Genomic DNA, 24,822 nt, shown 5'->3' on the forward strand with positions numbered 1-24,822 from the left:
GATTTTTTTTCTTATCATTTTGTCTGCTTTCCAAGATTCCTATAATGAGCAGGTGTAACTTTAACAATTTAAAAAAAAAACTTTTTTCATTCTCAAGACACCTGGTGAAAAAAGTGAAAAGGCTTTGGAATCAGACTAACTTGGGTTCAAATCCCTGCTTATACCCTTTCTAGCTCGGTGCCCTCAGATAAGCTATTCAGCAGCTGAAACTGAACATGAAATGGAAATAATAATACATGCATTAAAGCATCATTTTAACTATGAGAGATGAGATACTGTAAGTGCTTAGCACAGAGTAGGAGCCCAAGAAATGAGAGTCACGCTTCTATTCACAGTACAGGCAAGAGAAGGTCAATTTTCCGAAAACAGTAAATACATTTGATGATGTTTATATTGATGCTTCAGGGCATTTGTTTACATAAACACTGAACTTTTAATAGGTAATTTTCAGAAAGCTTCTAACAATTAAAGGTTCCAAGAAACAGTAAGAGGCTTTCACCTTACTCTCCCTTCCATCACGATGATTAGAATCCTACAATCTGAGACTCTTGGGTTCACTAGTATTTGCCACTTTGTGGGTATGTTCAGAAATCCTCTGACTTGGACGGAAGATGGGACAGTGTGTTCAGGTGAACCCTTGAGAGCAAAGAGAAAGAAATCATAGCTATCACATCAAGATCTGATCCATATTGTCATTCCTTATGATGAAATTGAGCTAAATAAAATTGGGATTGCTTAAATGAAGGATGAGGGACAAGATAAGAGATTTTTCTGTGTTTTTTTTTAAACGCTAGATTTGTGGATTATTTTCAACCTATTCATGTGAAAGTAGTTCAATCAAGTAGGTTTATGATAAACTATATGTACTTAACAAAAGAAGTCAAATGGGTCTTAGGAAGCATCACTATGAAAAAAAGCTAGTGGAGGTGACAGAATTCCAGCTGAGCTATTTCAGATCCCAAAAGATGCTGCTGCTACAGTACCATATTCAATATGCCAGCAAATCTGGAAAACTCAGCAGTGGCCATGGGACTGGAAAAGGTCAGTATTCATTCCAATCCCCAAAAAAGGCAATGCCAAAGATTGTTCAAACTACTGTGCAATTGCACTCATCTCACACACTAACAAAGTCATGCTCAAAATCCTCAAGCCAGGCTTCAATAGTACATGAACCATGAACTTCCATATGTTCAAGCTGGATTTAGAAAAGGCAGAGGAACCAGAGATCAAATTGCCAAAATTTGTTGGATCATCAAAAAAGCAAGAGAGTTACAGAAAAACATCTGCTTTACCGACTACACCAAAGCATTTGACTGTGTGGATTATAACAAACTGTGGAAAATTCTTCAAGAGATGGGAATTCCAGACCACCTTACCTGCCTCCTGATAAATCCGCATGTAGGTCAGGAAGCAACAGTTAGAACCAGACATGGAACAACAGACTGGTTCGAAATAGGGAAAGGAGTACGTCAAGGCTGTATATTATCACCCTGCTTATTTAACTTATATGCAGAGTACATCATGAGGAATGCTGGGCTGGAGGAAGCACAAGCTGGAATCAAGATTGCCGGGAGAAATATCAATAACTTCAGATACGCAAATGACACCACCCTTATAGCAGAAAGCAAAGAACTAAAGAGCCTCTTGATGAAAATGAAAGAGGAGAGTGAAAAAATTGGCTTAAAATTCAACATTCAAAAAACCAAGATCATGGCATCTGATCTTATCACTTCATGGCAAATAGATGGGGAAACAATGGGAACAGTGAGAGACTTTATTTTCTTGGGCTCCAAAATCACTGCAGATGGTGACTGCAGCCATGAAATTAAAAGACACTTGCTCCTTGGAAGAAAAGCTATGACCAACTCAGACAGCATATTAAAAGGCAGAGACATTACTTTGCTGACAAAGTTCTGTCTATTCAAAGCTATTGTTTTTCCAGTGGTCATGTATGGATGTAAGAGTTGGACTATAAAGAAAGCTGAGCGCCAAAAAATTGATGCTTGTGAACTGTGGTGTTGGAGAAGACTCTTGAGAGTCCCTTGGACTGCAAGGGGATCCAACCAGTCAATCCTAAAGGAAATCAGTCCTGAATATTCTTTGGAAGGACTGAGGCTGAAGCTGAAATCCAATACTTTGGCCACCTGATGTGAAGAACTGACCCATTGGAAAAGATTCTGATGCTGGGAAAGATTGAAGGCAGGAGGAGAAGAGGATGACAGAAGATAAGATGGTTGGATGGCATCAATGACTCAAAGAACACGAGTTTGAGCAAGTTCCGGTGGGTGGTGGTGGACAGGGAAGCCTGGGATGCTGCAGTCCATTGGGTTGCAAAGAGTTGGACACGACTGAGAGACTGAATTAAACTGAACAAAATAAGGTGGTAGGGATATGCTGCCTTTGGATATATGTTGCTGTACCTTCACTACAGCAAGAAACATTGATTTAACTGTCTTTACTATCAAATCAAGTATTTGTTCACACGTGTAATGAACAATATAGTGGAAAAGCTTGATATAGAGGTCAAGTCCCATTTCAACTCACTCCAAGGGACTGTCCAAAGTCTTCTTTTGCATTGAAATTGTGTTCTAATGATGTTTGCTTCAGTCACAGATAACAGGAATTTTCATTATAATGGGATTTGTTACATAAATGAATATTGGTATAGATTTTTATGTAGCACAATTTATTATTGAAAATACAGCTCAAAAAAAAAAAAAAATCATTATTAACTTAACCTCTCCCTTTCTCTCAACCCTGGAGACATATTTTGCTTTCTACCTGAGGTGTGAACTGTTCTCTCTTTTTCAATGTTTGATTCCTTTTCTGTTCCTCTCAGAGTGCCCAGTACAAAGCAGACACTCAAGAAATAGCTGACGAAGAAATGAGATGAATGAAATGCAGTAGCAAAGCAAATAAGGGAAATTCAGAATAGTTTTCTGTATAGAAAGAGAAAGGGCTTCCCAGGTGGCGCTAGTGGTAAAGAACCTGCCTGCCAATGCAGGAGACAGAAGAGATGCAGGTTCGATCCCTGGGTCGGGAAGATCCTCTGGAGGAGGGCATGGTAAACACCAGTATTCTTGCCTGAAGAATCCCATCGACAGAGGAGACTGGTGGGCTACAGTCCATAGGTTTGCAAAGAGTCGGACACAACTGAAGCAACTTAGCAAACACACACATAGAAGGAGAAACAAAATTTCAAAACCAATTCAAGATGAGTACAGCAAGCAGGGTTAGCCATTCCCAGGTAGCAGGTCCTTCATGGGGGTTTGTATAAAACATCTAGCACTTGGCTCACACCACTCCCCTGCCCCCTATCCCTGAGGAATGCCACAGAGACACTTTAGTCATTATGGACCTGAAACACATTCATAAGACGTGAGCTCAAACTGGTGGCCAATGAACCAATCCTGTCCTTCTACAGTACTGAGAGAAAGGGTCACCACAACCAGCCGGGAGGCAAGAAAGGGCAGGGAGGTTAGCCCGAAACATCCCAGGGAAAGGGAGGAAGTGCAGCCCCATGGGTGAGAAGGACTCTCCGGCAGCCAGACACAGAAGCAGTTTCTGAGCCCTTGCCAACACTACCAGGGCTGCAGGGGAACCATGGGAGACTTCAGAAAAGTGTGTGTGATGTCCAGTGTCAAAATTCCTAACTTCTTCTCTTTCCTTCTCCCCTTTGGCAAAATGATTGCTTTAATAATCAAAGAGCTGCTTATAATTGTTTATAATGCAACCCCGTTGGAATGTTTACCTATCTGATATTCTTTTTATAAAACTTTTTTATTGAAAGCTAAAATAATGCATCAAACATACAAGTTTTCTATCTTGAAACAACACAGCAGACTTAAATGCCTGTTTTTATGGCACCCCACTCCAGTACTCTTGCTTGGAAAATCCCATGGACGGCGGAGTCTGGTAGGCTGCAGTCCATAGGGTCGCTAAGAGTCGGACACGACTGAGCGACTTCACTTATACTTTTCCCTTTCATGCATTGGAGAAGAAAATGGCACCCACTCCAGTGTTCTTGCCTGGAGAATCCCAGGGACGGGGGAGCCTGGTAGGAGGCCGTCTATAAAGTGACTTAGCAGCATATTGTGTTCAAAGGAACCACCTACTGATGCCAAGGGCCTCCTTCCTTCATCAGAGGGATGTGCCATGGGATTGAGCATTCAAGCTCTGAGAGATGCCACGCTTACCAGATGGGCACCAGGGGCTTCCTGAGCAGGCATGGAGCCTATCCCTTTATTATTACAAAATGTATAAGTGAAGAGTTAGGAGGGTCAAGTGAGGTTAGCACCAGAAATGGTGTATTTTTATAAATATTCCCATTATTCATTTGAAAATATTTAAAATGGTAAATTGGCTTCTCCTTGGGAGGTAGGACCTGTCACTGTTAATTTATAACTTCGGAGCTAACCATCAGAGCACTTTTGAGTTAACCCATTGGTTGGCTCAATGCATTTAATCCTCCCTAGGACCTTTGACTGCACAGGAATCATTATCTAGGTGCGAGAGCAGAGGGAGCCAAGGCTCAGAGGCAGTAAAGCACTTAGCCCAGCGTTACACAGCTACCGAGGGCTGGATGAAGCCACATCTCAGATCCAATCCGCAGATCCAGAGTCCATCCTCTGTCCACAGTTGTAACTGCTCACTAGTTGTGCAGAGAGCCCACACTCAATTCACAGGCCCTTCCCACCTGCTACATCACCATGGGCAACATACTCTCCACAGGCTGAGTTGGTCATGCTGTGTCAAGATGCAAAACCTTCTTAGTTCTTGGGCTATGAGGGACACAATTTCTCCCCTGCAGGAACTAAAATGATCTGAAGGGAAACTGAGACAATTATAAGGCAAGAATGTGTAAGCTCAAGGACTATGAAAATTCAAGAACTCAGAAACCAAAGGTAGCTTTCTTGACTAGACAAGAGTTGGTTATAAACTCAGCAACAAAGTGCCTCTTAGATATGAAATATTACTACCAGGGCATTTTTTTCTCTTTCATTTTTCACTAAGAACTGAAACCTACAAAATGACAAGCCAGGATTACCCTATTAAAAGACAACTTCAATTGCTCCTTTGTTCTAAGAAACTGTGTGTTAGGTACTGACTGGCAATACTTTCTACCTTGATCTTCGTATTAATTATGCATTTTTCCTACAAAAATTGACTGCCACACTACACACTGTAAGTCAGATTTGAGAGCTGCCAAGATAAATGTTCCGAATGGCTGACTTTTTAAAGACAACCTGTCAGTTCACCAAATAATTCTTTGGAGGTTTGTCCCAGCATTTCTGTGTCTCCCTTATACCTATACTTATACCTATGGCAATTGTTATGGCTCTTTCCTGATATTTCATCTTACAATTAAGGCTAAAGATTTTTCCTTTCAACGCTTAATATACAAGTAATGAAACTTATAATCCCTTTTGACAGCATCCATTTACTTTGGTTGTTATTGTTTAATTTCTATACTGATGTGTGTGAAATACTCAGATTGCTAGGGAGGTAAGCAATTCTGGCCTAGCCCATCCAACTAAAACAAAGACGATTTCTGTATTTTTTTACTAAATAAATGTGTTCTTCCTCAAGGTTTGCTTTCATCAAATAATCATACCAACGTTTTATTTCCTTTAGTTAACACTTTATTTTAATGAGGCTTGATTCCAAAACATATAAGAACATATGCACATGGGAGGTGCTATACTGAGCAAGCTCAGAGTTCCAGCCAAGTGTCCTATCTTTTATGTGACACCAAGTGACATTTCTTGAAAAACACAATGGTAACTATTCATCCCGCCAGCCTTAAAAAGATAGGCACGAGCTGCCTGCCAGAATGGAAAGGCTTAAGCTTTGAAATCAGACAGCTGGCTTCAAACACCATCTCCACCACCACTGTCTCTGTGACCTTGGGCAAGCTGCTTGTCTCCCATCAGATGTTTTTCATCCAAAAACTGGGGTAACAGATGTACCTCAACGGGGTTATGGAAGAGTTAAATGAGAATTTTGAGATAAAAAAATCCCTAGCATAGCACCTGGGATATTAGCAGATACTAAAGAACTGTTCGTTTTTTCTGCCTCTCTGTAAAATGCCATTAGTAATTCATTTTGTTGTCTATGCACAGAAATGAATGTACAGGATATTAACTGTGGCGCTCTTCGTGACAGCAAAGAACTGGAAATGGTCTAAGCGTAGAGAAATGATTACATTAAGGTATATTCATGTATTGAAATATATGCAGTCATTCCAAATATTTCTCAAGGAATGTTTTTTGACAAGAGAAATTGCTAATCTAGAAAATAAAGTGAGGACAAGAGACAAGAAAACCTGTATAATAACAACAATAGCTCACACTTACTGAGCATTTACTACGCACTACGAGGCATGTACCATGCTAAGTATTTTATATGTACTATTTTATTAATTCTTATACAGTAAACCTAGCAGATGCATACTATTATTATCCCCATGTTATAGAAGTAGAAATGGAAGCTTTGATAGTTTAAGCAATTTACAGTCACTACATATAAGTATATGCCAAAGAATGCTCAAACTACCGCACAATTGCACTCATCTCACACGCTAGTAAAGTCATGCTCAAAATTCTCCAAGCCAGGCTTCAGCAGTATGTAAACCGTGAACTCCCAGATGTTCAAGCAGGTTTTAGAAAAGGCAGAGGCACCAGAGATCAAATTGCCAACATCCGCTGGATCATGGAGAAAGCAAGAGAGTTTCAGAAAAACATCTATTTCTGCTTTATTGACTATGCCAAAGCCTTTGACTGTGTCGATCACAATAAACGTGGAACATTCTGAAAGAGATGGGAATCCCAGACCACCTGACCTGCCTCTTGAGAAACCTGTATGCAGGTCAGGAAGCAACTGTTAGAACTGGACATGGAACAACAGACTGGTTCCAAATAGGAAAAGGTGTCCGTCAAGGTTGTATATTGTCACCTTGCTTATTTAACTTATATGCAGAGTACATCATGAGGAACGCTGGGCTGGAAGAACCACAAGCTGGAATCAAGATTGCCGGAAGAAATATCAATAACCTCAGATATGCAGATGACACCACCTTTTGGCAGAAAGTGAAGAGGAACTCAAAAGCCTCTTGATGAAAGTGAAAGAGGAGAGTGAAAAGGTTGGCTTGAAGCTCAACATGCAGAAAACAAAGATCATGGCATCTGGTCCCATCACTTCATGGGAAATAGATGGAAAAACAGTGGAAACAGTGACAGACTTTGTTTTTTTGGGCTCCAAAATCACTGCAGATGCTGATTGCAGCCATGAAATTAAAAGACGCTTGCTCCTTGGAAGGAAAGTTATGACCAACCTTGATAGTATATTAAAAAGCAGAGACATTACTTTGCCAACAAAGGTCCGTCTAGTCAAGGCAATGGTTTTTCCCGTGGTCATGTATGGATGTGAGAGTTGGACTGTGAAGAAGGCTGACCGCCGAAGAATCGATGCTTTTGAACTGTGGTGTTGGAGAAGACTCTTGAGAGTCCCTTATACTGCAAGGAGATCCAACCAGTCCATTCTAGAGGAGATCAATCCTGGATGTTCATTGGAGGGACTGATGCTAAAGCTGAAACTGCAATACTTTGGCCACCTCATGCGACGAGTTGACTCACTGGAAAAGACTCTGATGCTGGGAAAGGTTGAGGGCGGGAGGAGAAGGGGACGACGGAGAATGAGATGGCTGGATGGCATCACCGACTCTGTGGACATGAGTTTGAGTGAACTCCGGGAGTTGGTGATGGACAGGGAGGCCTGGCGTGCTGTGATTCATGGGGTCGCGGAGAGTCGGACACGACTGAGCGACTGAACTGAACTGAACTGAACATATAAGTATTTTATATGTATTATTTTTGTTAATTCTTATACAATAAACCTAGTAGATGCATACTATTATTATCCCCATGTTATAGAAGTAGAAATGTAAGTTTTGATAGTTTAAGCAATTTACAGTCACTACATAAGTAGTAGAGCCAGATCTAAAATCTCAAACTGTCTGATTCCAAGGCATTTTTAAGTCATACTGACTATTCAGTACAAATTTCTCAGGTCCACCATGAAGCTAGTTTAAACACACACACACACACACAGTATGCACATACTCACAACCACACATGAATGCATATCTGAAAGGAAAATACACCAGGTGCTAACAAAGATGATCTCTGGGTGGTGAAATTTTAGCTGACTTTTAATTCTTTTACCCACTTCAGTATTTTTTCCAGATTCAATGAATATGCAATTATTTTGATAGTCAGAAAAAAGTTTTTTGCAAAAAAACAAAAAACTTGTTGAAAGTATATTGTAAAATATAAAGCACTACCAAAGAGCAGTATTTCTAAGAAGCAAGAGTTTATTTCTTTTTATTGCAGGTTTGAATTCCTCAGTGCTACTGTTCTTTCTCATTATTTTTTTCTTTTCAATGAGTCGAAGGTAAAAAGCATGTAGAAGACTATTTTGTACACAAAGAAAACAAAATACAGTACACAAATATTATTTGTATATTTGACATTTGATATTAATGTAAAAGTCAAAGAGTTTGTGTGGTGGGTGGTGGGGAACTTTTTCAAATAATACGGAATTTTCCACTTAGAGAAAACACATCCGTTAGCGACACGATGCCATCAGTGCATTCTCTGTCATGGTCACAGTTAGCGAAGCTGTCATGGAGCCATTTACATAGATGCCAGCATGCTCTGTGGACATGCCTCAGTGTGATTCGTGTCTGTCCCAGGAGGAGTGAGTATAATGATGTGCTGGAGTGACACCCAAGGTCTGATTTCCCATCCCACCACCAATTAGTTTTCAAACCAATGATTCCATAAAGAAAACTGAGTGATACATAAGAAAGCAATTCCTTCGAACAAAAACAAGCTCATATGAGTTGAAATTAGAGGTGAAGTATGAGTTTACTTTACAAAATTATTTTCTAAAAATAAATAAAAAATAGGGTCATTTACATATGCTCTTGAGTAAATTTTTCAGAAGAAAAATGTATGCAATCTACAAGTTACTCCAAATTAATCTCGTGACATTTCATAATACAGGTTCTATGATTGGCAGGAAGTGGATCAATAATGACGGCATCACTAAGGCATCTGATTAAGTCTTTCCTGGCTGTATCCTCTTAGAGAGCGCTTGGAGGCAAGAAAGTAAACCCAAGAGCAAGATGATCAAACTCGTTCAAACAAAGAAACAGACAAACAAAACACAGCTAACAATTCACGTATGGATGTCAAGAAGTCTCTTGGAGAAAGTCACAGAACTCTGTCTTTGGACTGTCTTGGTCCACATTTTATCAATGACAAAGGAAACACCTTTCTCAAAAGTATAACTGACAAACAAGTAAAAGATGTACCACTGAGAGATTAAATTTTTAGAAGTTAGAATCCAAAAATGTCTTGATAGAAAAATTGATTTGCAAAAAAAGGAACAATTTTCATCAACCTTCATGAAGATATTTCTAGTGCATTTCCATTAGGAACAGCTAAATACGCCTCGCCTTAACAAATGAGAAATAACTACAGACAATCCAGAAGATTCAGAAGGTGAAATCCTACCAAGGTTTGGAAATGATAAATTAATGTTGTCATGACCACCTCAGTTGATACCGCCCACTGCAACTGCAACAGTTCTTATTCCGAGACTAGTAGAACAATAAATGAGTTTATATGTTAACGCCACAAACCAGCACTAAATAATATTTTTAATGCTATTATTTTTAACAGCATTAAAGGTAGCAGGTTTATACTCTTTGTGAGTGTTCATGGGTTGAATATGACACTCCACTGACGCTATAGTATCGCCATGGGGCGATCAACTACATCAAGGGCCCAGGAAGCCAGACAGCCCCTGCATGCATTGAATCCAGTCCATCATTTAGACTTCACAGGATAAACACAGGAAAAAGGACGCAGACCTTCTAGATGAGGACACTTGCAGTCACAGTAGCCAGCATAACATCTTCCACTTTCCCCTTTAAAAATTATAGGACTGCCCCATTCCTATAATAAACACAGGTCAATTAGAAGTGGCAGTATGTCAGATCCACCTCTGTTTACGGGTTTCCTCAGTTATGTATTCTGTTCTGTTCTGTTCTGTTCTGTCGCTCAGTCGTGTCCGACTCTTTGCGACCCCGTGGACTGTAGCCTACCAGGCTTCTCCATCCATGGGATTCTCCAGGCAAGAATACTGGAGTGGGTTACCATTTCCTTCTCCAGGGGATCTTCCCGACCCAGGGATTGAACCCGGGTCTCCCGCATTGGAGGCAGACGCGTTAACCTCTGAGCCACCAGGGAAGCCCTCAGTTGTGTTATGTATTAGCAATCACAATACAGGAAAGTTAGCCCACACTGAGAACAACATGCCTCCAATCAAAATCATTCTCTCCTGAGTATACTAAAGCTTTTTCTCTCTTTTTGTCAGCAACAAAGGTGACAATAAAAGAACTTCCCAAACACCCACAGTTAAGGAAAGAATGGCTCCAACAAAGTAAGTGTGAAGTCTGTCCCTGGTATCTAATTTGTATATGAATCTTCCTTTTCTGGGTTATTTTAGTGGATTCCTTTATCTATAATTTATCAGCAAAGAATAGAAATAAAAGTTTATTTTGATGGCAGTGCACCTGACTATTCAGAGATTCAAAAACTTGCTTTGTTTATTCTTATATTATCCTGGTAAAGGATGTAAACATGTCTTTTTTTTCCCCCCATGGCTTCATGCTGCATTCACAATCCCAGATGAATATTTTCACAAATGCAAACCATTAGGCAGGACTGGCCTTAAGCAAAAATGTGAAGGCAACTTCCTTCTGATCTTTTTTCACCCAGGGATGGCTGAATTCTGGGTCTCTAAACCCAGATTTCTTATCTTCTTCCTTATCAGTCTCAGGAAAGGATCTGTAAAATCTTATAAGTTACCACTTCCTTAGCATTGCATTTTAGGCCCTGCTGCTGGGCACTTTATACCTTGTTTTATTTAGTCATAAAAAATCGTAACAAAGCAAGCAGGTATTATTAATTTCACTTCATAAATGAGAAAACCGAGGTTCAGAAAGATTAATCTTCAGGAAGATTAAGTAATTGGCTCAAGTTCGTTACAGCCAGTCAATTACATGAGTCAAAACTGGGCTTTCCAAGCATCAAGTTTGCCCTCTTTCTCTTCCAAACCATATTGGTCTTGGGAAAGAAAACAGAGCTTTTATAATGTAGGCTTTTGCATATTAGAGAGCAAGAAAGAGTAAGTATTGATATTTGAAAAGCTCTTTTAAGTAGAATGAATTCTGAAATCACACCAAAAAAGGCAGCAGCTACCTTTCTAGTCTACATGTAAGACCAACTTTCCCACAGGGAACAAAGAAGCAGATATACCATAATTTAGGAAAATCAGCCTACACTTGCCTTCCCCTTCTCTTCCCAAATTGCATCTATGGTACAAATGGGACCCCAGAGACCAGCAGGGCAGCCAAACTGAGTTTCTGGCCCTTTGCTGGCAGGAGTCAGTTTTGAAGAAGCTGGAAACGGAGCAGCAGGCACTTACTATAGGGCTTGTAGCTCAGAGGCAAGACTATAGGCTTAAGAAAGCTTGGAGGTAAGTGATGGGACCCTTACCAAGGACAATTTTGGATTCCTATACAAGAACTCAAAGTGGGGACTTGGGAATGTGAGAGAGAACCTGGGGTGCAAAGTGGAAATTTGGTACCCGAGAATGAGACGGTTCTGGCTTCCCGGGTAAGGGGAAGCAGACGGCATGGTCAGTCCAATGGAGAGTCACTCAGCTTCAGATGGAAAGGAGCTGGAACTCCTGCCAAGGGCCCGAACTGGTCCCAGATGTTGCAAATGGGAGAGCAGTCACCACACCTGGGTGGTTACCACTTTCTCAGTCCAGTCTCTGTACAGGATGACTTTCAAACTTTTAACACAACCACCTCTCCCCCTACCAGAATCTTATACTAATGCCTGATATATAAACGCAAGTCAGAACAACTGCCCAGGGCATTCTTATAAGAACCGAGGGGTTCAATAGAACACAGCATGCAAACCACCAGAATACAAGCGCTGAGGCCCACTGCCTATCAGCCTCATGGGCACAGGATTCCATAGGACTTCTCCCTTGATAGTCATGGCTTCTTCCCTTTACCTTCATGTTTCTCCTTCTGGCTCCAACCTGATAAGTTCTGCTTTCCTATCACTGGTTGGCTTTTCCACTTGAAAACAGAAAGCTCTGCATATCTCTTAGGACATACTATCTTCCGGGTCCTTGTGACAGCTCTAAACCTTACTCCATGTCTTTTAGGCCAAATGATCCACAGACGGCTGCCCCCAGTATCCCTAAGGCACAACTGAGGAGAACTTACCAGCTGTTAGGCAGGTCATTTTGTTTGATGCACAGTGGCTTCATCATGGGCATATTATTGAGACTCAAGACAGTGGGGGAGCTGGGACTTCTCCCACTGGGGAAGGATCCATGGCAGGCTGGGGGAATCTCGGAGATCGTGGCTCTTGGTGTCTGTCTGCACCTTACAAGCAGGAGGCTTCCTGGGAATGGGGCTCCTCTTGCCCTGCCCTTGCTCCTCCTGTCTGCCTCAAAGCCTCCCTCCAACAGAGTCTCCCTGCTTCCCTCTCCCGAGGGTGACTGGGTGGGTCGGAGACAGATGTGCCTGACTTGGGATTTGAGCCCTGAATACATGGTATGAAGGGCTCCCTGCTGCAATTTTCACAATCTGTCTCTGTGAAACTGAATCTTATCTAAAGCACTTAATATCTCAGTTCAGTTCAGTTGCGTCCAACTCTCTACGACCCCGTGGACTGTAGCACGCCAGGCTTCCCTGTCCATCTATACCAACTTAGTATCTCTGGATTTATGAAATGGAGCAACTGCTGCTTCTCTACACCTGCTAGGTTGACTTAATTATTCAGAAAGCTTTTGGGAGTGGTTCAAACAAGATGTATCTCCTGGGAGCAACATGTCCTTCATCAATGCTGTCCAGTAGCACTACTATGCGAGCCCACAGTAAAAGTGTGAAAGTGTTAGTTGCTCAGTAGTGTCCGACTCTTTGCCATCCCATGAACTGTAGCCCGCCAGGCTCCTCTGTCCACAGGATTCTCCAGGTAAGAATGCTGGAGTGGGTTGCCATTTCCTTCTCCAGGGCATCTTCCTGACCCAGGGATGGAACTTCCTGACCCAGGGATGCCTGCATTGCAGGCAGACTCTTTACCATCTGAGCCACCAGGGAAGCCCAAACACAGGTAGTTTCCTAGTAGTCATGTTAAAAAATAAAATAAAAAGAAACTTGAAATTAACTTTAATAATGTTTTATTCAACCTACTATATTCGAAATGTTACTGTTTTAACATGGGATCAATATTAAAATTTAGTAATGAGCTATTTTACGCTCTTGTCTGTATGCTGAGTTTGAATGCTTGATGTATTTCACACTCATATCTCTGTTTGGACCAGGTGTGTTTCAAATGCTCGGCAGCCACAGGCAGCTAGTGGTCATGGTACAGGACACCACAGCCCTGTAATCTCTTCTCTGTTCCCATACCTCCTCTCATTTCTCTCCTGTAACAACTCATTTCCTTTAGGAGGGATGCTGTGGGCAAGGGTAGTCAGTGGGGACCAGGATCATTAGAGAAGACTTTGATACACACCCGAAGGGAGAGCCAGATCACAAAGGAGCTTTTGTGCCAGGCTAGGGAGCTTAGATTTTTATCCTGGAGGAGCAGTGACTCTGCAGAAGGATTTTAAGCAGCAGAGAGTCCGTGATCAAATTTGCCTTTTAGAAAGGCAGCAGTGTGGGGAAGGGATTGGAAGCAGGCCAGACAGAAGGCAGCGACCAGTTATAAGGATCCTGCAGTAACCCTCGAGAGAGTGATGAGGGCCTGAACCAAGGCAGTTGTGGAGGTAATGGCCTGGAGAGGTGAGGGCTGAGTTAAGGGTTTGAGAAGATAGTTTTTACATGGCTAAGTCATCAATGAAGAATAGGGGTTGAGTAAGAGAGAGGATCCTAGAACAACTCCCAGATTTTAAAATTGATCAAATGGCTTCATTAATTGAGGTAGAGAACACAGAGGGAGTAGGCTGGCTGTAGAAGTAGAGTTTAAGATGCCTGGCACAGGTATCAGGAGAGTTCACGGTCGGAGTTGCAGACAGGAACCGGCAGCTATAGGTGGTAACAGAAGAAAGGAGTTGGTGAGTAGAGAGGATTGAAGGATGAACCTTCAAGGGTGCTGAGGTCTGGGAGGAGAAGAGGAGCCGGCAGAGAACTCTAATACAGAGCAGCTGGGCAATAGGAAAGAAATCAGGAGAGGAATGACTCAGAAAACAGGTGGGCAAGGTTTCAAGGTGGAGAGATCAGTAACACCAGAGGCAGTGCACAGGTCAAGAATTATAAGAAAATTCTGGGCCATGGGTCTGGTGGTTTGAAGCACAGAGGCGGCCATTACAAGAGGACGGGGCTGTAGAGGGTGGAGAAGAAAGGGGAGTTGGGGCAGGGTAGGTGATGTGTGGGAGAAGGCAATGGCACCCACTCCAGTACTCTTGCCTGGAAAATCCCATGGATGGAGGAGCCTGGTAGGCTGCGGTTCATGGCGTGGCTAAGAGTCGGACACGACTGAGCGACTTCACTTTCACTTTTCACTTTCACACATTGGAGAAGGAAATGGCAACCCACTCCAGTGTTCTTGCCTGGAGAATCCCAGGGACGGGGGAGCCTGGTGGGCTGCCGTCTATGGGGTCGCACAGAGTCGGACACGACTGAAGTGACTTAGCAGCAGCAGCAGGTGATGTGTGAGGACCTGTTCTTCAAGGAGATGCCTTCTCAGCCCAGGGAGGGAGATGGAACATGACCAGACTGACAAGGAAGGGACCACGAGAATTTTGTTTGACTTCTCTTGTTATTAAAGAATGAAAAAGATTTACGAATGCTTATGAAGACAAAAATGAAGGCTGGTTGAGACCCTGAGGGAAAGAGAGATGATGGAAAGAGACACTTGAGGAAGAAAGAGGGGATGGTGTCTAGACAGATGGGCCTCAGAGTACAGGAAAGTAGAAGGAAGAAAAGGAGTGAGGAAGAAGACACGTTTACAAGGAAGACACAAAAGTATCATTGTGAAACTACCTTTCTTTATTCAGAAATCTGTGTGAAATACAATCATAGTATGTGTGTATGAGTTGCTCAGTTGTATCTGACTCTTTGCGACCCCACGGATTATAGCTTGTCAAGCTCCTCCGTCCATGGAATTCTCTAGGCAAGAATACTGGAGTGGGTTGCTATTCCCTTCTTCAGGGGATCTTCCTGACCTAGGGATCGAACTTGCGTCCCTTACGTCTCCTGTATTGGCAGGTGGGTTCTTTACCACTAGTGCCACCTGGGAAGCCCTACTACGTATGATGTGTAAAATCAGATAAATGCTGAACATAAAAAGAAGGCACTACAGTTTTCTGGAACTCCAGATGTGTCGTCTTGGTGAACTACCAAGCTTTCACATCCCTTCAGACCTTGCTTCAACAGGACCTCAAGGGACTCCCATCTCTGAGAATAATCACAGTGTCATGTATAGCTGGTGGCCTCTCTGAATGGTTGGTGTCTATGCTGAACTGATAGGTAAATATGTCTGACATCAACAACACGCATTACCTTAAAGGGTGATATGAGAAAAAAGCCGCTCATCAACTCTGTAGATTTGATCAAGCTATGTAACTTGGCAGAGCTACGGCGCCCCTTCCTTAAAAGGATACATAATCCCTACCTTGCAAGATGGCTGTTAGGTTTAAATAAGATGATCAGTGAGTGGTAGCCATCATGATGGTGATGGTTGCATTCTCTTTGTTCTAAATTTCTAGGAATTGGGTGCTGCTGTTAATGAATTAGTGCTTGGCAACAATTACCATCTTGATCCCCCAAGGAGACTTAAGACTCAATCCTAGCATGAGGAAGCGTCCTTAAAAATCCTAGTGGCCCTCTGAGGTTTGCACCCTTTCCTCATCCAGTACATATTCAGTCTCTGCTTTCAAACTGCCAGGGTTGACACCTGCTCTGCAATGTACTCACCACTCAGCCTTTCTAGGCTTCAGGATGGCCCATCGGTTAAATGAGGTGGGAGGTGGCAATAGCACTGATTTGAGGAAAGATGGAGATAATGCATGTATGTAGACATTGCCTGGTATAGCCCATGCCTGAATACATTCAGTCACAGAGTCTTATCACCTCGTGAAATAGCTCGATCCATTACAGGACCACCTTCCTTGTACTGACCACAAACCTGTCTTCCTGAAACTCATACCCATCGGTCCTAGTTTTATAATCCATGGGGTCAGAATCAGAACCTGGGAAATACATAGCAGCATGTTTACTCATGTACTAAGCTCTGCTAGGATCACAGTGTCCCACAGATGGCCGGGACAACGATCAGGGCTGACCTGTTTACATTACTAAGAAAGTTTCAGCCTTCAGTGGTGTTTCCACGTTAGAAGAATCCTTTTCAGGAATTCTAGGCAAGTTGGATGCTACCCAGAAACATACCAATTATACTCCTTACAAGATTTATTTTGCGCTTTATGTCATGGTCAGTTCAGCACTTGGCACCAAAAGGAACAACTGCAGGTATTCGTATATCCTCTAAGTTTCATTACTACTACCCAGGAGGGTCCTAGTAGCATTTCAGCTTTGGCGCAGTGGTAATAAAATACATTAGAGGAATGATGTTAGAGTCAAAAAACCCTGGAATGCCTGCCCTGTGCTCCTCTCAACGCTGTGGCCCTTTCCCCACCTCTATATTCCCAATATAGTTACTGAAATCTCACCTGAAGCCTTTCAATAATCAGCTCAAACAACCGTCACTCTTAAAGGCCCTCACCACTCCCCAAGCAGAAGGAAATTTTCCCTTCTGAGCTCTCTTAGACCTTTGTTTCTGGGATGCGTATGTTCTTTCTCCTGCTGAACTATAAATTCCCTTCTGGCAAAAACAGGGCCTTGTACAAATGAGTCTTATTAAAAGTTGAAAGAACTGAATTTTGTCCTGATACAACAGAATGGCTGTGGCAATTTTTCCCTACCTCACTTTTCATCCCTGGATGGATTCCCAGATTTTTTTTTTTAATGTTCAAGAAGCTTTTAAATGAAACAATTGGGTAGCTCTGCAACTGTTGTTGCTGTTGTTTAGTCACTAAGTTGTGTCCAATTCTTTGTGACCCCATGAACTGTAGCCCGCCAGGCTCCTCTGTCCATGGGATTTCCTAGGCAAAAACACTGGAGTGGGTTGCCATTTTCTTCTCCAGGGAATCTTCCTGACCGGAGGGATCAAATCCACGTCTCCTGCTTCATAGGCAGATTCTTTACCACTGAGCCACCCAGGAAGCCCTTAGAGCTGATTAGCCTGAATATTTATAGAAATACACGCATGCATGTTAAGTTGCTTCAGTTGTGTCCAATTCTTTGCAACCCTATGGACCGTACCCCGGCAGGCTCCTCTGTTCATGGGATTCTCCAGGCAAGAATACTGGAGTGGGTTGCCATGCCCTCCTCCAGGGGATCTTTCTAACCCAGGGATTGAAACCACGTCTCTTTTGGAAGGTTCTTTACCACTAGTGCCACCTGGGAAGCCCATTTATAGAAATGATAACTCTGTGTATAAAATACTGGCATAAGGCCTCAGTGCTTTCATTTCTGCTCACTAATGGGACCCATCACTCCACCTTAAAATAATGACAGCCTCCTTAATTCTAACTCACAACTGCCAGCCTCCATCATTATCTCAACTCTGGAAAATGCCGAGGTCTCAGACTCCTCACAGCTGATGAATGAAGAGGCTGATTAGAACCACTGAAAAAAAAAAAAATGGGAAAAAACTCCTTGACAGACTCTTCTTCAAATGCTGGTTCCTTTCATCCAATGTCAACATTAATTTCTACATTAACAAATATTTATTGAGGTCATGACTAGGTGTCAAGCTGCAAATTAGGCCCTGAAGACACAATGATGAGCAGTACAGAGGCAATATCAAAGCCCATCTTTTAAAAAAACAAACCAAAAAAAATCACCTTTCTAATTTATTGATGCTACAGGTCTACTTATCAAGGGTGTGCTATGCTCAAGGCTTGTAGACGGTTCAAAGACAGCATACAAGGTCCATCAGTGCCCTCTGAGGACTTGCAGTCTGGTTGGGAAAGCAAGAATTAAGAACACAATGGTATAAGGGGAAGGAAATGGCAACCCACTTCAGTGTTCTTGCCTGGAGAATCCCAGAGACGGGGGAGCCTGGTGGGCTTCCGTCTATGGGGTCGCACAGGGTCGGACACGACTGAAGCGACTTAGCAGCAGCAAGAGAGAGTATATAAGAGTGTCATAAAGAATGATGCAGGCAAAAGGGTAGAAGAATCCAAGGAGAGTAACATGATTAGGGCAAGTGGACTTAACTAACCTGGAGATTGTGCTTAGGTCAGAGGAAAAAGGAAAAGGCATTCTAAAACAGAGAGCATGAACAAATTAGAAGGGCAGTGAGATTCAATTAGTAGGAATAGAAGCTTCATGTTAGAAAAGTAGAAAATAAAGTTGGTAAGTAAAATTCGAGCAAGAGTCAGGTACATTAAAACCAGGTTGAGAGGATGGACCAAATGTGGTGGGTACGGGGCATAATAAGTATTTGAACTAGGGAAAAGAGTACCAACTTTGGAATCAGACAAACCTAAGTTCAATTCAGTCTTCTCGTGAGACAATCTTTGGATAAGAATTCTAAAGAGCAGAGTTTTAGGAACATTGACAAGATGAAATGTGAAGCATTGGGAGAACTCAACTACAGAGATACAGGATGTAGCCGACTATGATCATCCTAGAATAGTGATGGCAGAGGGTCTCAGCTATTGGGGGAGGCAGTGAGGAAATGTCGGGGCTGGCTCGGAGAAACTCTTACAAAGAAAGAGTTGACAAGATTTGGTGTCCACTTGGGCTTCCCTTGTGGCTCAGCTGGTAAAGAATCCTCCTGCAATGTGGGAGACCTGGGTTAGATCCCTGGGTTGGGAAGATCCTCTGGAGAAAAGAACGGCTACCCATTCCAGTATTCTGGCCTGGAGAATCCCATGGATTCTATAGTCCATAGGGTCGAAAAAAGTCGGACACGACTGAGCGACTTTCACTTTCTCTTTACTGATGGAATGAATGAGAGAGAAGTCAGGATGATTCCTAGGTCTGAGTCTGAGTGATGAAGCAAATGCTAACAGTAGAAAGAAAAGGAAAGTCTTTTCATTATGAAAGGAAGAGGTTTAGCAGAAAAATATAAAAAGTTGATCAGGCATGTAGCTTCTGCCCTAACTACAGGACATCAATCATGAAAACTATTAAACAAGTGCATAAATGAGAAGAGAGTTTGAGTTAGGACTACAATGATTGGTACATATAAGGATAGATGACAACATCACATTTAAGAATATTTTTATTAGAAAATAAAAATAATGGAAATGATCTACACAGTAGAAATGCATCTTCACAGGCTATTTTTCTTAGCTATGGTACTTAGGGGATCCTATCCATTATCACAACATTGAATGAATAAACTTCTTTAGAAATTCAACATATGGCCTATTTACATAACAAGCGTCACAACTCCAAATTAGCCATTTTGATGTGTCAAGGATATAACACCTTCACAGCAGACTACTTCAAAACAAAATGGAAGAAAAAAAGAAAGGTTTGTTTTTGTTCTATAATTATGTGTACTGGTGTTTTTTAACGGTTTGTATCATGAGAATCACATTTTAATTGTGTGACTACACACTAAGACAGAACAGTGATGGAATGAATTGATTGGCTGAATTATGCACAATCATTCAGAGATCAATAAACAGACTCCATCACTTAAATCTGCCCATATTATGCAGCTGCCGTCATGTCCTGTGTCACGCTTGTGAAAGCAACTGTTCTGGGTACAAACATTGTAACAGCCATCTGATTCAATTACCACCTTTAAATAACAGTGAAGGGTCTACAGAAGATGACTAGTGAAGAAGCACAAGGGAGCAGTGAGCAGGCAGTATCCAGGTCACACAAAACCCACTCCACTCTACAGTCACATGGGGAGACACATGGTTGCCGTTTAGATCTTACCATGAGCAATCTCAACTTCTTCCCTTATCCATCAAACAGTAACCCACCGTTTCTGTCCTGCCTCATAAGATGCTGATTAAAGCTGCGTAAAGGTAACACAGGTAACAGGATGAAGATCACCTAAGTGCCTTCAACACAAAAGCCATAAATGAACATTCATTGATAACAGCACAATTCTATCATCAGAGACAGAGAAACAGATAAAACTTAGAACCAAAAATGAAACATTTCTAAAGCTTGACTTCTGATGGAAAGTATTTCCATCTGCATGGCAAAGTAGGTCTTTGAGATGCTTCCTATTGGCAGAGTATCAAAGACTGCAGTGGTGTGGCCTAAGCATTTTCTTTTCCTGATCGTTACAGAGATTGGCTGAGCAGCCTCACAAGCCCACAGAAATCTATCCCCACAAAGGCCACTTGAAAATCAGTGCAAGCACAGCAACAGTCAATTGGAGACTTTCATTAGGGGGCTCCCTAAAACAAAACGAATACAAAAGGAGTCTTGATCATTTTGCCTTAGTAAGCACTTTAAACTAAATTGATTCCTAGAAAATTATTTAATATTTTCACAGGCAAGGATTAAAAGAAGAAAATTGCCAATTAATATACTCCTTTCCCTGATGTTGAGTTTTGGGCTTTTTTCCCTAACCATCCTCTTAGACATTCTCTGCATTCAAGTGATTGTATTTTTATGCAAATTATCCTTTGGAGCTAGTCGTGTGTGTATGTGCATATGTGTTTAAAGCCACACACTGTTAAAGAATTGGACATATTTTTTGTTCTGCTGCTCCATAAAATAGGTTTTTAACAAAGCTTAGTTTAATCCAATACTCTAATTAGAGACTGCAGCAGCATTTGCCTTGTCCAAATAGAAAATCATTCCCAAAGTTGATTTTCCCCTAGTTAGAGATCCAACAAATATTTTCATATACAGGTATTTTTTTTTAATACTACAATTACTTGATAAAAAAACTGCCCCATCTATACAACACACTGCATTTTAGTTGATATAATTTTATAAAGGCCAATCAAATACTTCATACAAAAAGCGACTGGAGACTTCATTTCAGAGTATCTTTCAAAGTAAATGGATTTGTTACTTGGATAATATTTTTTCTCTTTTCAGAATGAAGCAATTCTGACTTCCTGTCTCTTCTCTCTGCCATATTACACATCTGCTTAATCTCTCGAAAACAAAATCAATCCGATATGGCAATGAATCGTTCCTTTAGGACAAACTAAACCAGTCATAAAGGTCACACGACTTTACTCTTTCAAAATACTGGCATAAAGCTCTTCCTCTGCATAGGTTCTAAAATTTGAGTCATTCTTTTCTGATGTGGGAGAGCACTGGTAAAAAGTTTTTAATATAACATTTTTTTAAAAAAATTAAATAAACAAGTGAAAAATATTGCACATAACATTTTATGAAAGAGGCTGTGTTTGAAGTTCAAGGTTTTTCCCTAGTTCTCAAGCTACAGATTTTGTAGCTCACTTAAAGGAAAATGCTGCACAGAAAGAATCTTTAAAATGTCAGGGCTCCAAAATCTTGGCATTTGCTAAAACCCCGACTTACTGGGAATCAAAAGCTCAGGAAGTTCACAAACACACACACCAACCCCCTAAGAGGTGGAGACCTCAAGTTGACAAGATAGGAGGTTTCAGTCGCATCCCTGTCCAGGTAAAAGTCTCAACGCTTCATCTCCCACGTCTGCAGTTAAGTATTAATCACCAAACAGAGTGCGAGCGAGCGGGGCCGATCTTCCGAGGCACGGAAAAGTCGGCAGTGGGCATAGAGCGGGATGACCCTCTCGCATCTCCGGAATCGCGGCGGTCTCAATCTCTGGCCACCGTCGGCCGACTCCGGGTCCGCCCGCCCAGTCGCGGCGACGCGAACGCTTAGTCCCGCGGCCAAGTCTCCAGGCATCTGCTGCCATCACCCTGCGGACCACTACGGCGAGTTCGCCGGCTCCGGGAGCCGCCGCATCAGGCTCCCACCGGGCACCGAGGGGCGCGGGTTTCCTTGGACCGACTGCCCCCGGGCCGGACGGCGATCGAGGGCGGGATGCTGCCGGCAGAGGCGGCTCGGAGCAGGAGCGCGGCGGCGGGAAGGGATCGGTCTCCGTCCGCCCGGCGGGTGGAAGGGGGCGCTCGCGTGGGGGAGGGCAGGCGAGGGACCTCGGCCGATTCAGATCCGGGGCGGGCGGGTCCACGTCGGAGCGCCGCCGCCACACGCTCGCCCTGGGCGCGCGAAAGCGCGCCGCACCCGGCGCCTCCTCCCGCCCGCCGGCTCGCTCGCCAGTGCCGGCCCGAGAAAGGCAGGACGGCGACCTCCGCGTCCGGTCCGCGCGGCCAGCCCGCGGCGGCGCCGAGCGGGGGCCACACCCAGCGCCCCGGGAGGCGGCGGGGGCTGGGCGACTCGGGCTGCGGATCGCGCGGCCCGGGCTCAGCCAGCGTCCCGGCCGCGCAGGCCCCGCCGCGTCCCGGCCCGAGCCCGGCGGGCGGCCGGGGAGTGGGTCCCGGGAGGCGGCGGCGGCCGGAGATCCCGGGCTTACCTCTGTGCCGAGCGCCGGCCTCTCCGTCCCGGGCCGGGGCCGGGGATCGGGGGCGCGGTTGCCGCGGGGAGGCGCGGCGGCGGTGGCGGCCCCTGCAGCGCGGAGGGCGGGCCAAGCAGGAGCCGCTGCCTGGGCCGCGCGCCGTCCGGAGCTCGCCCCGCGCTGCCGGCGCTCGCGGCGGAGGGCGCAGCCGGCTCGGCCCCCGGGCTAGATTCCTTCACTGACACAACTCCGGGTCGGCCCGCTCCACGCAGGGACACTCCCGCCCCTCGCAGGCTGCTCCCGCCCGCCGGCCAGCCGGCCAGCCCGCCCCTCGGTGTCACTCACCCAGGCGCACACACCCAGAGCCGGCGCCCCTCGCTCCCGCTCGCACACACAGCGCTGCTCACGCCTCTCTCGGGTTTTGTATCCGCTCACACGCACGTTCTGACATAGATCCCTTCCCTCCACACGCCCTCCCTAGCTCCTTTCCCACCCCACTTTCTAGAAGAATCCCCATACAGCTTCCGCACTTCGCTTACTTGCCCCACACCACCCTCCTCGCCTTCCCCCGAGCCTCTGCCTCACTTAAGCTGCCTCTGTGCGATTCAGAGATGTTGCCACCGCCCGCACGTGTTGCAGGAGAGGCACCCCCCCCTGCCCAGGAGAAGGAACTTTGCTCCCCCAGCACCGTCTATAAACGCAAGAGACTTCTCTTTTTTAGAAAGCACTAAGGCTTTCTAGTGCTGAGCCAAGCTCAGCATGTAAACAAAGGTAGCCGATTTCCGAAATGACCAGAAGAACCAGCCGCTGAAAAAGTAGGGGGGGTTGGCTTGGGTCTGACCTTAGAAACGCTGCTTACCCGAAGTGTCCCGGCCCCTCCCTCTCGCTGCCTTTCACGCTGAGTACTGCTTGCTCTAAACGTGTGTGATAACCAAGTTCCAGATAGACGCCGTGGGCACGAGCCAACGGATTTCTGCCTGAAAGTACCGTAGTCGGAGAGTCAAGGCAGTTTCTCCATCATTATTCATGATGGAAGCACTTTAGATAACACACCTCTTCCAGAGGCAGCAGAGTGAAATGCAGGCAGCTCTCCAATTCAGTTTTTTTTTTTTTTTCAGGGTGACTTAGCCTCCCTTTTTCTCAATACCAATAACTTTCTCAGCGGCTCCTTGGATGTCAAAGCCCCTTAGAAATACGCAGGCCAGAGTTACTTCCGATGCTCACGCCCTACACTCGAAGGGGCCCCTGAGTGTACAGCAGCATGGTACATCATCCAATGTTCAGGAATTCATAATTTGAAATTAGGTACAAACACCTTTCTGGCAAAGCGCAAATTTGTTAACATAGTGTGCTCATGTTGACAAAGCACTGTTCTAATAAAGGATAAAGGAGCCAAAAGTGGAGGAACTTAAATTCTCATGCAACTTGTGGTGGTTCTTGTTATCCTGGATGGGAGTATGGATCATATAATTTTTTTTTAAATTGTAAAAGCTTTGTAAGTATTAACTCAATTATTCCTTTAAACAGTCCAGTCAGATAGGTAGTATTTTTGAACTTTTTTTTTAATAGATAAGCTGAGTCAAGGAGAAGAGAAATGGTAGAGGGAGGTTTTGAACCTACATAGTCTGGCCCCACGGATGCTACTGAAAAGAAAGCTGCTTCTAGAAGCCGTATTATATGCAAATATAAAGGATAAACTTTATACTGCTTATCGAATTTAGATGAAAAGGTAACTCGTAACAATTTGACTTGGAATTTGATGCATTTTTTAGGTCCTCTGGCAAAATAATTCACTTAAGTTTTGAGGAGTTTCTCCTCATAATCAGAATTCCAAAACGAGTAATAAATTATTGTTTTCCTAGGAAGGGCTTTGGAAATAACATTGAACTCAGTCCTTTCATTCCGTTCTTCTACTTCATTACCTCCTGGGACTCCAAATCCAATTTGTTTAAAAGTCTGAAAGAAGAAAGCCTTCACGACCTGGATATGACCAGAGGAAAGAAAGGGTTTTCAGAGGCCTGTACGTGGCCTTTTACCTTTAAGGGCTATTTCTCAGTAAGTAGGTAGTCACGCTTGCTTAGCCACTCAGTAGAGTCTGACTCTTTGCACCCAATGGACTATAGTCCACCAGGCTTCTCTGTCCATGTGATTTTTTTCCAGGCAAAGT

General features: G+C 43.7%; 1 protein-coding gene across 6 annotated transcripts in view; it reads right to left on the reverse strand.

Moving 5' to 3' along the window:
* SPATS2L (spermatogenesis associated serine rich 2 like) overlaps positions 1-23,533 on the reverse strand; it is a 190,252-nt gene extending 166,719 nt beyond the window's left edge. For 2 of the 6 annotated variants that reach the window (XM_055398721.2, XM_055398724.2), the window contains exon 1: positions 23,001-23,120. The gene's annotated coding sequence lies outside the window, so the exon portion shown is untranslated. Of the gene's footprint in view, positions 1-22,673; positions 22,923-23,000; positions 23,121-23,514 lie in introns of those variants that run through there. The other 4 variants (XM_055398720.2, XM_055398723.2, XM_055398722.2 and 1 more) reach the window with 3 other exon arrangements.
* Positions 23,534-24,822: the final 1,289 nt, after the last annotated feature.

The sequence above is a fragment of the Moschus berezovskii genome, chromosome 2, assembly GCF_049115385.1.
Source record: "Moschus berezovskii isolate FMDL1 chromosome 2, NW_MosBer_1.0, whole genome shotgun sequence".
NCBI lineage: Eukaryota > Metazoa > Chordata > Mammalia > Artiodactyla > Moschidae > Moschus > Moschus berezovskii.